This window comes from Piliocolobus tephrosceles, chromosome 1 (assembly GCF_002776525.5).
Source record: "Piliocolobus tephrosceles isolate RC106 chromosome 1, ASM277652v3, whole genome shotgun sequence".
Taxonomy (NCBI): domain Eukaryota; kingdom Metazoa; phylum Chordata; class Mammalia; order Primates; family Cercopithecidae; genus Piliocolobus; species Piliocolobus tephrosceles.
Window position 1 is genome coordinate 59,143,149 of NC_045434.1, and position 15,433 is coordinate 59,158,581.

General features: G+C 39.0%; 1 protein-coding gene and 1 non-coding gene across 11 annotated transcripts in view; one reads left to right on the plus strand and one right to left on the minus strand.

Annotated features, from left to right (window-relative positions):
* PPP1R12B (protein phosphatase 1 regulatory subunit 12B) overlaps window positions 1-15,433 on the plus strand; it is a 235,347-nt gene that overhangs the window by 49,061 nt on the left and 170,853 nt on the right. The window lies entirely within an intron of this gene.
* Window positions 11,892-11,995, minus strand: LOC111522849. The gene has a single exon (XR_002725359.1). It is a non-coding gene; the product is annotated as a U6 spliceosomal RNA (small nuclear RNA).

Below are 15,433 nucleotides of genomic sequence, written 5' to 3' on the forward strand. Positions count from 1 at the left end.
GACAGTATGCCAGGCATACTGGTTAGCCTAGAATTAGTAGACACAAGGAACCTTCTGTCAGAGGGATTGCTGTGTCTGGCACAGGATCATTTGGGCACAGTATCATAGCTTGCCTGGCAGAAGTCTAAGCAAAGGGGCACAACACCCTTGGCAGGTTGAGAGTGGCAAGGGTGATGTCTTAGGTTGCCCAAGTAACTCTGTTTTAGTTAGAATCCTGACTAGCTGAGAAAGCATACTTCTCTCAATGGCCTTGGTGAAATCTTTTGATGATTGACTATTTCCTTAAGAGTTTAAGAGCAGGCTCAGAAAAGGGCTTTCATTCTGTTAACTTCTTGCTTTTCGCTATATACATTGTTATATTGGTGGAAATTTCACATTTCATTATTTTATTTCCTTTTCCGCTCACTACTAAACACAGATTTTTTTTTTTTTTTTTTTGTAAATTCAGGTGGGAGATGAGCTTTTGAATCTCTAAAAGCTAGTGTTGTGATTATCAATGTGTGGATTCTAAGATATCTGCTACCAACTAATAATAGCACCAAGACAAACTCTGGATGCTCACTGGATATGCCTGGGTATGGATATTAACATGGTCAATTTTACTCAAAATAGGATATTAGAAATTATTTTCATATTTAATTATATTCACATTTGTCATATAACTAGGAGATTTCTTTTCTTTTCTTTTCTTTTCTTTTGATAGGGTCTTACTCTGTCACCTAGGGCTGGAGTATAGTGGTGCGTACATGGCTTACTGCAGCCTTGTTCTCCTGGGCCTAAGCGATCCCTCTGCCTTAGCCTCCTGTGTAGCTGGGGCCACAGGCATGTGTTAGCGTGCCCAGCGAATTTTTTAATTTTTTGTAGAGACGAGGTCTCATTTTGTTGTCCAAGCTGGTCTCAAACAATCTTCCCTCCTTGCCTTCCTAAAATGCTGGGATTACAGGTGTGAGCCACCGCACCTGGCCTGATTTTTTTTTTTTTTTTTTTTTGAGATGGAATCTAGCTCTTTCGCCCAGGCTGGAGTGCAATGGCGCGATCTTGGCTCACTGCAAGCTCTGCCTCCTGGGTTCAAGCCATTCTCCTGCCTCAGCCTCCTGAGTCGCTGGGACTACAGACACCTGCCACCGTGCCCGGCTAATTTTTTGTATTTTTAGTAGAGATGGGATTTCACCGTGTTAGCCAGGATGGTCTCAATGTCCTGACCTCGTGATACACCTGACTTGGCCTCCCAAAGTGCTGGGATTACAGATGTGAGCCACCGTGCTCGGCCGATGTGTTTTTCCTTGATGATGGGTTAAAAAGATCTTATTTCATTTATTTTTTATAATTTCAACTTTAGATTCAGGGGGCACATGTACAAGTTTGTTACATGAGTATATCGTGTGATGCTGAAGTTTGGGATATGACTGATCCCATCACCCAGTTAGTGAGTGTAGTACCCAACAGTTAGTTTTTCATCCCTGGCCCCTCTCCCTTTCTCTCTCCCTCCCTCCCCACTCTAGTAGTCCCCAGTGTCTACTGTTGCCATCTTTATGCCCCTGAATACCCAATGTTTAGCTCACACTTATAAGTGAGAACATGGAGAATTTGGTTTTCTGTTCCTGTGTTAATTTACTTAAGATAATGGCTTCCAGCTGCATCCATGTTGCTGGAAAGGACATGATTTTGTTCTTTTTTATGGCGCATAACTAGGAGATTTCTATCCTCATTATTAATGTATTAGCTTGTTTTCTGTATTGTTAATATCATTAAGCAAATATATTCTTTGTGTGTGTAGAGCACTATTCTGGGCCCTGGGGATACAATTAGTAAGTCATACTACTTACATACTTACAAGGAGTCTTGCTGAGAATTTGACCTATCAAAGATAACTACAATAAAATCCAATATACTACAATAGGTAATGGGAAACTGGTGGTAGTGGCTAGTATCTGCTAGGATGAGAAGAATAATCAAGGCAGGCTTCATAGAGAAGGTAATGTTTAAACTAAGTCTTTCAGACCACATAGAAGCTCTAAGCAGGAAAATACATTCCAGGCGAAGGAAACAGCATGTGGAAATATATGGAGGCATGTGAAAGTGTGGCACACTTGCAGAATTGTTAGAGATTGTTATGGAAATGGTTTATAATAGCTAACAGCAATATGCACGAGCAGTTAAGTTGTGCCAAACACTGTTCCAACTGCTGTGCCCATACAAAGTTATGTAATCTTCATAATAATACTAAGAAATAAATACTGCTGTTATTTCCATTTTATAGATGGGGTAACTGAGGCAGAAAGAAGTTAAGTAACTTATACAAGGTCTTATAGCTATTAAGTTCCACAGCTGACATTTGAATTCAAACTTTCTGGCCAATGCACTAAATTGGGGTCAGCAAACGATAGCTCATGGGCCAAATCCAGCTCACTGCCTGTTTTTGTACAACCTATAAGCCAAAAATAGTTTTGCATTTTTAATTAGCTGAAAAAGAAGTAAAATATTTTGTGATATGTGAAACTTATATGAAATTCAGATTTTTAGTGTCCATGAAATTTTATTGGAACCTAGCTATAGTCATTGGTTTAGTATTGTCTATAGCTGCTTTTACATTATAATGACAGAGTTGAATGTTTGCAAGAGACTATGATCTGCAAAGTGTAAAGTACTTCTTTCTTTTTTCTCTTTTTTCTTCTTGTTTTTTTAGAGACAGGGTCAGGCTGTGTCACCCATGCTGGAGTGTAATGGCACAATCATGCTTCACTGCAGTTTTGACCTCCTGGGTTTAAGCAATTTTTTCATCTCAGCCTCCTGAGTAGCTAGGAACTACAGTTATGCACCACCATGCCTGGTTAATTTAAAAATTTTTTTTTCTTTTTTTGTAGATATAGGTTCTTGCCATGTTGCTCAGGCTGGTCTTGAACTCCTGGCCTCAAGCAAGTCATTCACCTTGGTCTCCCAAATAAAGTACTTTCTATTTGGCTCTTTACAGAGAAAGTTTGCTCTAAATCAATGCACTCTACTGCCTCACAGTATATTTTGTTTTATTAACACGAAGAATATCATATGTTAATAGCAATACTTGGAGTTATGTACTAGTTATCTTTTTAAAAGTCTGTTTTCTTATTTGTCGTCTTGTGTCCTCACATCAACCCTGAAATTAAAAAAAGGTTAAATTTGGTGTTTCTCTTGTATAGCTAGGGAACTTAGCTGTGGAAAGATTAGGATGGGCTGTGACATTAAAGTCAGACTCTTTTGCCTGTACAGCATCTTATAACATCCTCCATTCTATTCTGAAATTTCTCCTCTACTTCTGTCCTACATACACAGTTGTTCAGAGTTTGGGCTTGAGGACACTCTATAAATGAGACATTTGAGACAGATTGAAAGCAAGGTAACACACACTCTTTCCTTAACCTTTGGTGCCTCTGCGACAGCATCTGAAATTTTCTGTCTTGGCAAGCTTCACCTAATTCTGAGCACCCTGCCAGCGAAGTGCTCCAGGAGGCTGGGATTTGATTGCAGGCAAGTAAGCACTTACCATCAAAGGAGACAGGGGGCGTTTCTCATTTTCATTTCCATAAAGGGATGCCATTGCTTTGCCAGGCTGTGTGGAAAGTCTTTGCCTTAACAGTGAATCTTGAGTCTCTTTCAGGTTTTTATCTGTCCATATTCTACTTTTGGACCATGAGGTTTCTACCTTTTTGCTATTCCTGATATTTTCCTTGGCTTAGGAATGCCTTCTCTTACCAACCAAATCACAGAAGCTTTTCTTGTGACCTTGGTACTACCACTAAACTAGTCAGGGAGAGTGGAATCTAACTCTTCTATTTGTGACCTCAAGGGATGTTTGTGTTATTTATTGGTTTGTATTTTTCATTCTACTTCCCTTCTTCTAGGACGTAGCAGTCTGAAGTTTGAACTATAGGCCATGTTTTGTTGTATCATTGTGCTTGATGCTTTCAGGAAAAAACCAATTTATTTAGATTTCTAAAGTCTTAATTTCTAGCGTGTCTTCTGTTTTCAGCCTCAATAGTGAATTTATATTATCAGATATCCAAAATTTATTATACCCAGATTTGGACTGTTAAGGCCTAGCAGAAACAAGGTGCAGCTTTAAGAGAGGTCAACTATGTTTCTGCTTATAGCCAGCATTTCCTTGGCCTCGGACAATGCTGAGGTCAGAGCAATGTAGAAAAACAATTCTCTGTCCAAGGGGTCAGATGCCTGAGAGATGCAACTCAAACACCTACAATGAGGGATAACATATATAGGCATTTGTCAAACTTAATGAATGTATACTTAATATTTGTGCTTTTCACTATATGTAAATTTTACTTCAAAAGAAAAATAATACTGTAAAGAGGTATTGACCTCTAGTTTATAGTGAAGTATTTGGAGAAATTATTACTAATGTCTGAAATGGGATGAATGGATGAAGGGATGCATGCATGACAAAGCAAGTACAACATTAATGGTGGACGATAGCTTGTGTGGGTATATGCAGGGGGGAGGGTCACTGTGAACTTCTTTCAACTTTTCTGTGTTTGAACATCTTCATAATAAAATTTTTTGGGAAAATAAGTAAAGGGGATGGGCAGGTAATATAAATTAATAAAGCAGGCTTGATACAACACAGTAGAGAGAGATGGGGCCTGGGGCACTGAGAAATGCATATTCTGCCTAAAGAAGGCAGCTGCCACTCAGCTCCAACCAGTTGTTGCTTTGTGGGAATCTGGCCCCAGTGTTGTAAGGTAATCTAATTTTTTTTTTTTTTTTTTTTTTTTTTTTGAGACGGAGTCTCGCTCTGTCGCCCGGGCTGGAGTGCAGTGGCCGGATCTCAGCTCACTGCAAGCTCCGCCTCCCGGGTTTACACCATTCTCCTGCCTCAGCCTCCCAAGTAGCTGGGACTACAGGCGCCAACCACCTCGCCCGGCTAGCTTTTTGTATTTTTTAGTAGAGACGGGGTTTCACCGTGTTAGCCAGGATGGTCTCGAACTCCTGACCTCATGATCCGCCCGTCTCGGCCTCCCAAAGTGCTGGGGATTACAGGCTTGAGCCACCGCGCCCGGCCGAGGTAATCTAATTTTTTAAAAGGAGTTTCAAATATAGAATTTTTGTGTGCAAAAAAATCTTTAATTTTAAAATACCATATGGGCCAAACAGTCTATTTTTGATTTACCAACTCATTTTCTATTCCAAAGATTTCAATTTTCGAGAAGAAATTGGGGGTGTCCTCTTGAGTTGTAAAGTTACCATTGTTATCACTAACACATACCTTTAAAGAGATTTCAGCTGTAGTGGAGACTTTATACTGTAACCTCAATTCCCCTGTTGTGTGGGCTGCTGTACAGTAATGCCTTGCCAGGCCCATGCCATGGTATTCATGACACTGACCCAACCAGGACTTTGCTGTGGGGCAGGGAACAGCTGTGAGGCTGAGCTGGTTGGCACTGATTTCTCTAGGCTCACTTTAGGATTATTTAATATGGAAAGGGCAACAGTACTTGTTAGTTTGCTGCTCAAATATAGTTCCTGAGTGTAAGTCACTTAGGCTTTAAGAGAAATTAGCACTAGTTGGGAATCAGAAACAGAAAAGACTTCTGAGATTTCCTTATATTCCCTGTTTTGTCTAAGTGGTGTCACAATTCACCCATGGTCCTAAGCTCTTAACAATCTCCATGTTATCCTTTCTCACCACTGACATTCTAATAAGTGACCCCGTTCGGTTCATTCTGCCTCAGGGGTACTTCTCAAATCCATGTCCTCCCCAATGTCTTAGCTGCCAGTACCTTACTTCAAGACCTCATCCTCTCTAGCCTGGATTACAATTTCTTCACTGGTGTCTCTCATGAGTTTTCCCTCCCAGTGGTTCAATCTTCATATTCCCACTGCAATTATCATTCTAAGATACAATTCTGATAGTATCACTCTCTGGTTTAAAAACCTCAATACCTCCCTGTTGTCTTCAGGATAAAGGTGAGTGAAACTCTTTATCATGGGTGGGATATAGGGACCTTCATGACTGTCAACATACCCTACCAGCCACAATGCCTTCTATTTTCCATTAGCCTATAGGGTAAAGTTCCAATTCCTCAGTATGGCAAATGAAGCCCTACTTAAATTTCTATGCATGCCCCCACCCCTTTCTTAATCTATGCATGCATAGAATTCTCACTATTCCAAAAAATGGACATTTTCTCTCTCCTCCAGACCTTTGCCTATGTTACTCTCTTTGCTTCAGATCTCTTCATTTGCTGCTGTTTCAGTGTTCTTTCTTCTTTATAACTCAGTTAAATAATTATTTTTATTTTTATTTTTTAAATTTTTATTATTATTTTTTTGAGATGGAGTCTCACTCTGTCACCCAGGCTGGAGTGCAGTGGTGCGTCTTGGCTCACTGCAACTCCCAGCTTGAAGTGGTTCTCCTGCCTCAGCCTTCTAAGTAGCTGGGACTAAAGGCATGTGCCACCACACCCGGCTAATTTTTTGTATTTTTTTAGTAGAGACTGGGTTTCGCTGTGTTAGCCAGGATGGTCTCTATCTCCTGACCTTATGATCTGCCCACCTTGGCCTCCCAAAGTGCTGAGATTACAGGCGTGAGCCACCGCACCCAGCCCAAATAATGTTTATACTGGGAGGTTTTTCCTGTCACTCCTAGACCAAGTTAGCAACTTCTTACTCTGCACTGCAACGCTTTGTACTTATCTCTCATTTTATATTAGTGATTATTTCTGTTGCATTGTATCATTTACATGTCTCTTTCCACCACTAAATGGTAAAGTCTTAATCATTTTTTATTACTACATCTCCACCTGAGGACCATGTCTGGCATAGTACAGGCCTTAGTAAATATTTGTTACGTGAATAAATGGAAATGCACATTACAGTCAGGGAACACTAATTACTGGGACAAATTCTTAACCTGTTCTTTGGTAATGTGAGTCAGTGTCAGATCCAGTACTTTATCTTCTTAGATTTTCTGCTTGTGCTAACTATTAGACTTGATGGACCCTCAGCAGCCAGTGACTCTGTTATGGTAAAACGCAGTCTAAAGCCCCTCAACTTCCTTTACCAGCTATAGGAGTCAGCTGTAGGAGCCCTGGCCCATTGTTTTTCCTTTCCTCTAATCCTAACTTTAATTAACTTTCATCTCTTATGAATGAAACCTGACTGTGATCTGTTTACATGTATAGGAACTTACATAGAGCTCATATTTATATTTAAGTATAACATTACTTATGTAGAACTATATTTATGTTCAAGTATATCATTTTTGCTCTTGTGTAGAAAGGAGGGTCCCTTGTTAACTCTGGAGGTTATACAAGGGTAATATAATAATAGCAGCTAACACATAACATTTAACCGTGTGCCAGGCACGAAGTGTTTTTATGTACATTAGCTCATTTAATCCTAATTGTAACCCCGTGAAGTAGTTCTTATGATTGGTATGATAATTTAACAGATGAGGAACCCGAAGCAGACAGAAATAACTTGTTCTGAGAACACAAAACTACTTAACTGGTAGACCTGGGATTTGAACTCAGGAAGTCTTACTTCATAGTCTGTGCTCTTAACTGTATACTGTACTGCGTAGGGTTATTTAACTGCTTTCTCTCATGTCTTCTACCATGTAGTACTCTACCTGTGGGAGGACATGACAATAAGTGTTATGGACTAATAATATATTATTAGCTTTAACTATATAAAACTCGATGAAAATATGCTGGGAAAAATAATAACCTTTTATTTAATATTCCTTTTAGGGATAATATTTGGTGTGCTGATTTATACTTTCTGCAGATTTAAACTGCCTGTAATTTCTTTGTGGCATTCACTCCTTACTCAACTCAGATCCCAGAATTGCCTTCCTTCTTTTCCCTGGACTTACTTAATAGCTATGGAGCATTGCCCATGCCATAGCTTTCAGGCTGTGCTCTTGTGGCTTGTGAAACACTTGTTTATGGGCACAGAGTGATCTGGAGTTAAATAGAAAAATCCCTCTCCATGGGACAACAATTTACTGTACATGCCAACTTGGCAGCAGGGTAGACCATTGGGGGGCTGTGATTAAGACAGGTAGCCAAGATAGGAAGGAGGTTTCTAATCCAGACTCATGCTAATAAACAGAGTGGTAACCAAAGCAATTTAATGAGATCTTTGTGTTTTGCATTTAATCTAGTTAGGAGTAACCAACTTAAATTGATCAATTGGCCACATTCCTCATATAAAATTTTTGGAGGGGTAGACTAATATCAGTTAACACTGTATATACTAAAATAAAGCTATTTTTAGGGAGATGGTATTAAGCATTGAAAATGTTCCATGAAGCAAGTAGTTTCTTGACCCTGGCCATGAACTCTATTTTGGACACCTCTAAATTGGTAGGTAGAAAGCATTTAGGTGGTTCTGTGACTGAATATATGACCTTAAATAAGAATCATTTAACTTTTCCAAGGCTGAGTTTCTTCATCTGTAACATGAAAAGTCCTAATGCTTATCTCTCCAGCTTCCATATTCTTTTTTTCCTTTACTGCTTTGTTATAATAGACTTTTTCCAAGGAATGTCTTTGATCAAGTCTGTAAAGGTGTATCATTCCATTACTTAGTGTGTCTTAGCTCTTATGTGCAGAATTTGTAAGAAGGCAATTTCAACAGGACTTTCTTATATTCAAGTGTCAGAGTTACTCAGCTATCTCACCTTTCATCTGAAAGAAAGTCATACTTGGGATTTTTATCACAATTAGTAGGCCACATTTATTCCTCAAAATTAGAATTATCAGTGAGTAACAAAGTAGAGATTTGGAGACTGGAACATACAACTTCTGTTTGAAGATGACTCATGAGCTTTGAGAAAATGCAGATTTCATTTTCTGATCTCATTCTTCATCTTCTTTCTCCTCAACTTTCAAAAAACATGATTTGATGATAAGAGATCAGACATGTATAACCATAGTGCAAAAGTTGCCAATTTGTAAGACAGCCGAATGAGTTTTTCTTCATTTAGGTGAATAAAAGCATGGAGAATAGAGAAGATTGAGGGAAAAGTTATTTGAAGTGAAGTGCTTGTTAGAATCCAAAATGAACACATTTTTGACACATAAGTACTGTTAACCCTTAGGCAATATGATGCTTGCTCTTACTTGAAGGAAGATGTTCTTTGGTCCCAACTTGTAAGCATTTGCAGTCTTGAGGTAATATGCCAGTTTACTGAGAACAAAATCTTAATCAGTATGACACTTCATGGAAAATTCTTTACTTCTGCTCTCTCGGCTGTCTCTCTTGAAAGGGTACAGTTCTGTGTCCAGAGCCTGCCTGATCACTGAGTACATAATCAGATATAGTTCTCACCATCTGAGAGCCAAACTGTCTCTGCCAATGGGGTTATGAGTCTTTCACACAGTGCAGACAGTTGCTGGGGTCACCTGTCATGTTGGAGCAGACTGCTGTGATGATTCCTACTTAAGCAATAGTTATATTATATCATGATTGGAATGAAGAGACAGGTACTTGGAAGGACTGACTCAAGCTCTGGATCAGTCAATCTTAACTACTAATAGGTTAAAGCCTTCATGTAGTGAAGATCTGATGGTGGAGATTGCCAGATTTACTGAGTCCTTTATCACCTTTAATTTATTTGTACCACTGGCCCTCTGTATCCGTGGATTCTGCATCCATGGATTCAACCAACTGCAGATTGAAAATATTTGGGAAAAATAAAAAATAAAAATTTAATATTAATAAAAATAATACAAACAAAAACAGTATAGTATAATGATGATTTATGTAGTATTTACATTATTTTAGGCATTTTGGGTAATCTAGAGATGATATAAAGTATTTGGAAGGATGTGCATAGGTTATATGCAAATACTATACCATTTTATTTAAGGAACTTGACCCTCAGTGGATTTTGGTATCTGCAGGGAGTCCTGCAACCAGTTCTCTATGGATACTGAGGGACAGCTGTATAATTTCTTGGCATATGATTTCTTGGCCGCCTAGTTGGGGCAAGAGGACTTTGAACTTAGAAATGTTGGGTTTCACAGGGACCTCATCAATCAGTATTTCTATCCCAGTTTCAGTCCTCAGCCAGAATACCTTCAGTAAAATGCCTCATGTGAGAACCATGATTAGTTCTTTCAGGGTTTTGCTATTTGAGCCAGAGATTGGTTAAACAGTTTCTAAAACTTTCTACTTAATGTAGTTATCTTTTAAAAAGTCGTATGATAAATTTATTGATCACTTTTCATCTGTCAAAGAAGGGATCAGTTACAGCTGTGATTTTCAGTTATTAGTAAGGATTGAGGATATGGCAGACTCTCTAGGTTCTGATTCTCTATTCTATGGCAAGTTTATTAGTTTCCTGTGGCTTCTGCAGCAAATTAACACAAACTTGGTGGCCTAAAACAAAATTATTCAATCATTCTTCCACAGTTCTGGAGGCCAGAAGTTTAAAATCAAGGTGTTATCAGGGCCGTACTCCCTCTGGTAGATATATACATTAAATGTATATACCATATTTTACTTGTCCATTCACCCATCAATGGGCTCTTCAGTTGCTTCCACATTGTAGCTGTTGTGAATAAGGCTGCTGTGAACATGGGTGTACACATACCTCTTTGAGAGACCCTGCTTTCAGTTATGACTATTATTATTTCTTTTTTTTTTTTTTTTTTTTTTTGAGATAGAGTCTCATTCTATCCCCTAGGCTGGAGTAGAGTCTCTGCTCACTGGAACCTCCACCTCCTAGGCTCAAGCAATTCTTGTGCCTCAGCCTCCTGAGTAGCTGGGATTACAGGCGCATGCCACCACACACAGCTAATGTTTTGTATTTTTAGTAGAGACAAAATTTCGCCATGTTGCCCAGGCTGGTCTTGAACTCCTGAGATCAAGCAGTCCACTCGCCTCAACCTACCGAAGTGCTAGGATTACAGGCATGAGCCATTACGACAGGCATCAATTATTTTGAGTATATACCCAGAAGAATCCTATTTTTGAATAGAAAATAGAAATGGTAAGTCTATTTTTAATTTTTTGAGGAACTTCCATACAGTTTTCCATAGAGGCTATACCATTTTACATTCCCCTGAGCAGTGCACAAGGATTTTAATTCCTTGCCAACACTTTTTTTTTTTTTTTTTGAGATGGAGTCTTCCTCTGTCACCAGGCTAGAGAGTAGTGGCATGATCTTGGCTCACTGCAACCTCCACCTCATAGGTTCAAGCGATTCCCCTGCCTCAGCCTCCCAAGTAGCTGGGACTACAGGCACGTGCCACCACGCCCAGCTAATTTTTTGTATTTTAGTAGAGATGGGGTTTCACCATGTTGGCTAGGATGGTCTCAATCTCCTGATCTCATGATCCACCCACCTCGGCCTCCCAAAGTGCTGAGATTACAGGTGTGACCCATCGTGCCCAGCCAGCACTTTAAAAATATTTCCTTGCATGCTAAAATTTTATTTTTATATTTTATTATTTATTTTTAGAGACGGGTCTTGCTTGTTGCCCAGGCTTGAGTGCAGTGGTGCTATCATAGCTCACTGCAGCCTCGATCACCTGGGCTCAAGCGATCCTCCCTTCTTAGCCTCCCAAATAACTGGGACTACAGACCTATTTTGTTTTTTGGATAATAGCCATCCTAATAGGTATAAGGTGCTATCTCATTGTAGTTTTGATTTTCATTTCCCTAATGATTAGTGACATTGAGCATTTTTTCATGTGCTCATTGGCCATTTGTATATCTTTGGAGACATGTCCATTCAAATCTTTTTTGCCCATATTTGAATCCTGTTGTTTATTTTTTGTTGTTGAGTTTTAGGATTTCTCGATATATTCTGGCTATTAATCCCTTAACAGATATATGATTTACAAATTTAAAAAATTTATTACATGCATATATTTTTGCTTATAAAAAATATGGAATGCTTCATGAATTTGCTTGTCATCCTTACGTAGGGGCCATACCAATCTCTGTATTGTTCCAGTTGTAGTATATGTACTGCCGAAGTGAGCACTGATGTGCAAATAATTTTCTCTCACTCTATGGACTGCCTTTTTACTCTTTCGGTAGTGTTTTTTTGATATACTCCCTCAACAATTTTATCCACATGATTTGTTGAAATCAAGGAAAGCGTGGGCTGAAAAATCCAAACAAGTAGGTGTTAGGCTGCACTAAGCCCAGCTTCTAGTGTAACATATGCCCAGACACCTGGAGCTGGGTTTTATGGGGAAGAGTTGTTCTGAGGCCAAGGCAGGTAGTATTAGTGATATTCTGAGACACAACAGCAAGGTCAGCTCTGAAAGCTGGCACTTGCTGCTGGCAACAGTTGCAGGCTATTTTGGGAACCGAGGAGGCTTTGTTTTGTGAGGCCTTCTCTGCACTGCCAGATTTAACCCTGGCCCTGATTGATCATCAGCCACTTTTGCCTTTGATATGGAGAGAGCAATATCAGGTACGGTAGTGAGATCACAGTGCTCTTTCCCCAGATTATTGATAAAATCAAGTATTTTTCCTTGGAGATTGTCATTGCCAAACAAATGTGACATGCTGATGTTAGGAAGCTTTAATTTATTACCTGGCAGTTTTTCTAAATAGTTCCTTCATACTAGTAATTAAGTTATATCTCTATTTCTTAAGGAGCTTAGAACATGTTGTTACTTTAGTAAAATTTGATGTGTCTTCAGGGATGCAAAATAGGAGGAAATGGACTTAAACTACATCAGAAGGAATCTGGGCCAAATGCAAAGAATTTCCCCATTATCATGGGTAACATCAAAAGCTTGTTTAGCCTGCTTCCCAAGAAAAGGAAAGACGTATCTCTCTGGAAGATTTAGCATAGCGCTGTGTAGAGGCATGGTGTTGAAGTTCATGTCCCTGGACACAGTTTTATAAGTGGGCGAATCTGCTCATCTACCATGCTTCAGTTGTGAATGAGTCAGCAGCGCAGCTGCAGATGGAGTGGGCAGAAGGGCATCTAAATTTAGTCGTTATTCACTGGAGAAGATTTTCAGGAACTATGTGTCTCTCATCCATGCTTTAGTCTCTTATCCATGCTTTAGTCATATTTCTTCTTTTGGAGGCAAAAAACAAACAAACAAACAACCAGAGAGACAGCAAGAGAACAGTTACTCCAAGTTGCTTAATGAGAGTGAGTGTCCTACAACTCTTGATTGGTCTTACCTACAAGGATGATTCTCTTCCATCTTAACTGGTTGCATACTATTTTATTCATATAGCTCCTGAATTTAAGAATCCTTGGGATTCTGAACATTAGAGAGGGAATTTTCTGCAGTTAGACTTACAAACAAGCTCCAGAATCTTGCTAGTTCAAAAACATTTTTAACCAAGCTGCTTTCCTCCTATAAGGTACTGGGGGTGGGGAGGGCTGTGATCAGTGAGGAATAAGTACTTTTTGAGTGGTTTTTTTTTTTTTCCCTCCTTGAGGCAGTTGCTGTGTGTTACACTGTTGCCTTAACAACAACAAAGTCAGGAGCAATTCCAAGGGCTTATCTCCTTTAATCTTTACAAAACCTTATAAGGTAGGTGGTACTCCCAATACTATAGATGAGTACATATGCTTATAGTTAGGTTAGATACCCCACTGTGGGTTGTATGCATCAGCAGAGCTGGTATGCAAGCCCTGGTCTGTCTGACTCCAAAGCTGGTGCTTTTATTTATTTTACAAATAGAGATGGGGTCTCACTGTGTTGCACAGGTTCTCCTGGACTCAAGCGATCCTCCCACCTCGGCCTCTCAAAGTGCTGGGACTACAGGTGTGAGCCACCATGCCTAGCCAAAACTGTTTTAAACAATATACCATCCTTCACTTTGTGGAGGGTATGAGGAATGATTCAGACAGTTGGCCTCCTTTATTTTCTCTAAGATGGTTCTTCACAGATTGATGATCGCTAAATTACATTTTTAAAGTATGCTAGTTTTGTTGTTGTAACTTCCTTACACAATGTCATTCCCATAAAATTTTGTATCAAACTGGCTGTAGTGGCATGTAGCTGTAGTCCCAGCTACTTGGAAGGCTGAGACAGAGGCTTTTTGAGCCCAAGAGTTAATGAACAGCCCTGGCAACAGAGCGAGACCCTGTCTCAGAAATTTTTTTGTATCAAGGATTTGAGATTTATAAGACACAATATCACAAAATTTAAAAGAAGAGAACTGAAGTAGTGATGAGGTGAAGGAGATTAAGAAAAGGAGAGAAGTAAGAGGGGAGGAAAGAGAAAAGATAAGTTTTCTCCCATTTGATACCTGGACTAGCTGGGCTTATTTTAGGGTCTCTGGAATGTGGCTGCTGTTGTCTTTAAAGGCCAAAGAAGGATCTTGAAAACATTGGCTTCTAAAAGTCTGCTTGATAGTGGTGTGGACATTAGAGCTAAGTTTTTAGATTGTTCTTCCACAGCCAAAGAAATTTTGCAACCCAGCAAGAAGCAATTGACCCAGCTGTCCTGGCCTACACAGGTTTAGACGGCACATTTGACCTTCTTGATATAGGAGTATTACTAAGGGCAAAGAGTGTTTTTAGCACAGCCTTTAAAATAGTTTATTATTCTTGGACTTCAGTACCTTTTTGAAAGTGTCCCCTTCCATTTTTTTTACTTAAAAATGCTTATTTACAAAAAAGAAAAATAAAATAAAAATGTTTATTTACAGTTTTTAGTGAGGTACTCTGCGATAAGTTGGCTAGACCTTGCCATATGGGATTGTAAATGGGCAGACATACAATATATGACCAATTTAGTGATAAGCATACTTATGAACTATTTGTAAATATGAATAATTGTTAAACATTTTACATGGTAAAGAATGGGATATACTTGTGGAAGTTGATAAATCTAAGAAAACATCATAGAAGAAATATAATTTCTGGAGCTGCTGTTGAAAACTAGACCACTGTGAATACTGGCTATAAAAGTCAGATTGGCCAGAAGGTCAGATTGGAGGAATATATTATATAGCATCAAATCAAACCTAGATTGACATTTTTAGCTAATCTCAGTAACTATAAAAGAAGTATCAAATATTTCGGGAAAGAAATAACAAAGATGCTGTTTGTAACCAAGTTATCTAATTAAATTTTCATCTAAATGAAATCACACTTTTTTCATTCATCTCCTTCTAGGCAGGATTGATATGAGGTTTATCTCTGAAGGGAGTTCCTGTAAGTTCTCTTGGTATGATATGTACTACTTAAGTCCTGTAGTTACAAGGGCCCTCTAGAGTTCTAACTTTAATTCTTTCCACAGTAATCTTTCGCCATTTAAATAGTTCATTATCTAAGAGCTATTTATGACAAACCCACAGCTAATATCATACTGAATGGGCAAAAACTGGAAAAATTCCCTTTGAAAACTGGCACAAGACAGGGATGCCCTCTCTCACCACTCCTATTCAACATAGTGTTGGAAGTTCTGGCTAGGGCAATCAGGCAAGAGAAAGAAAT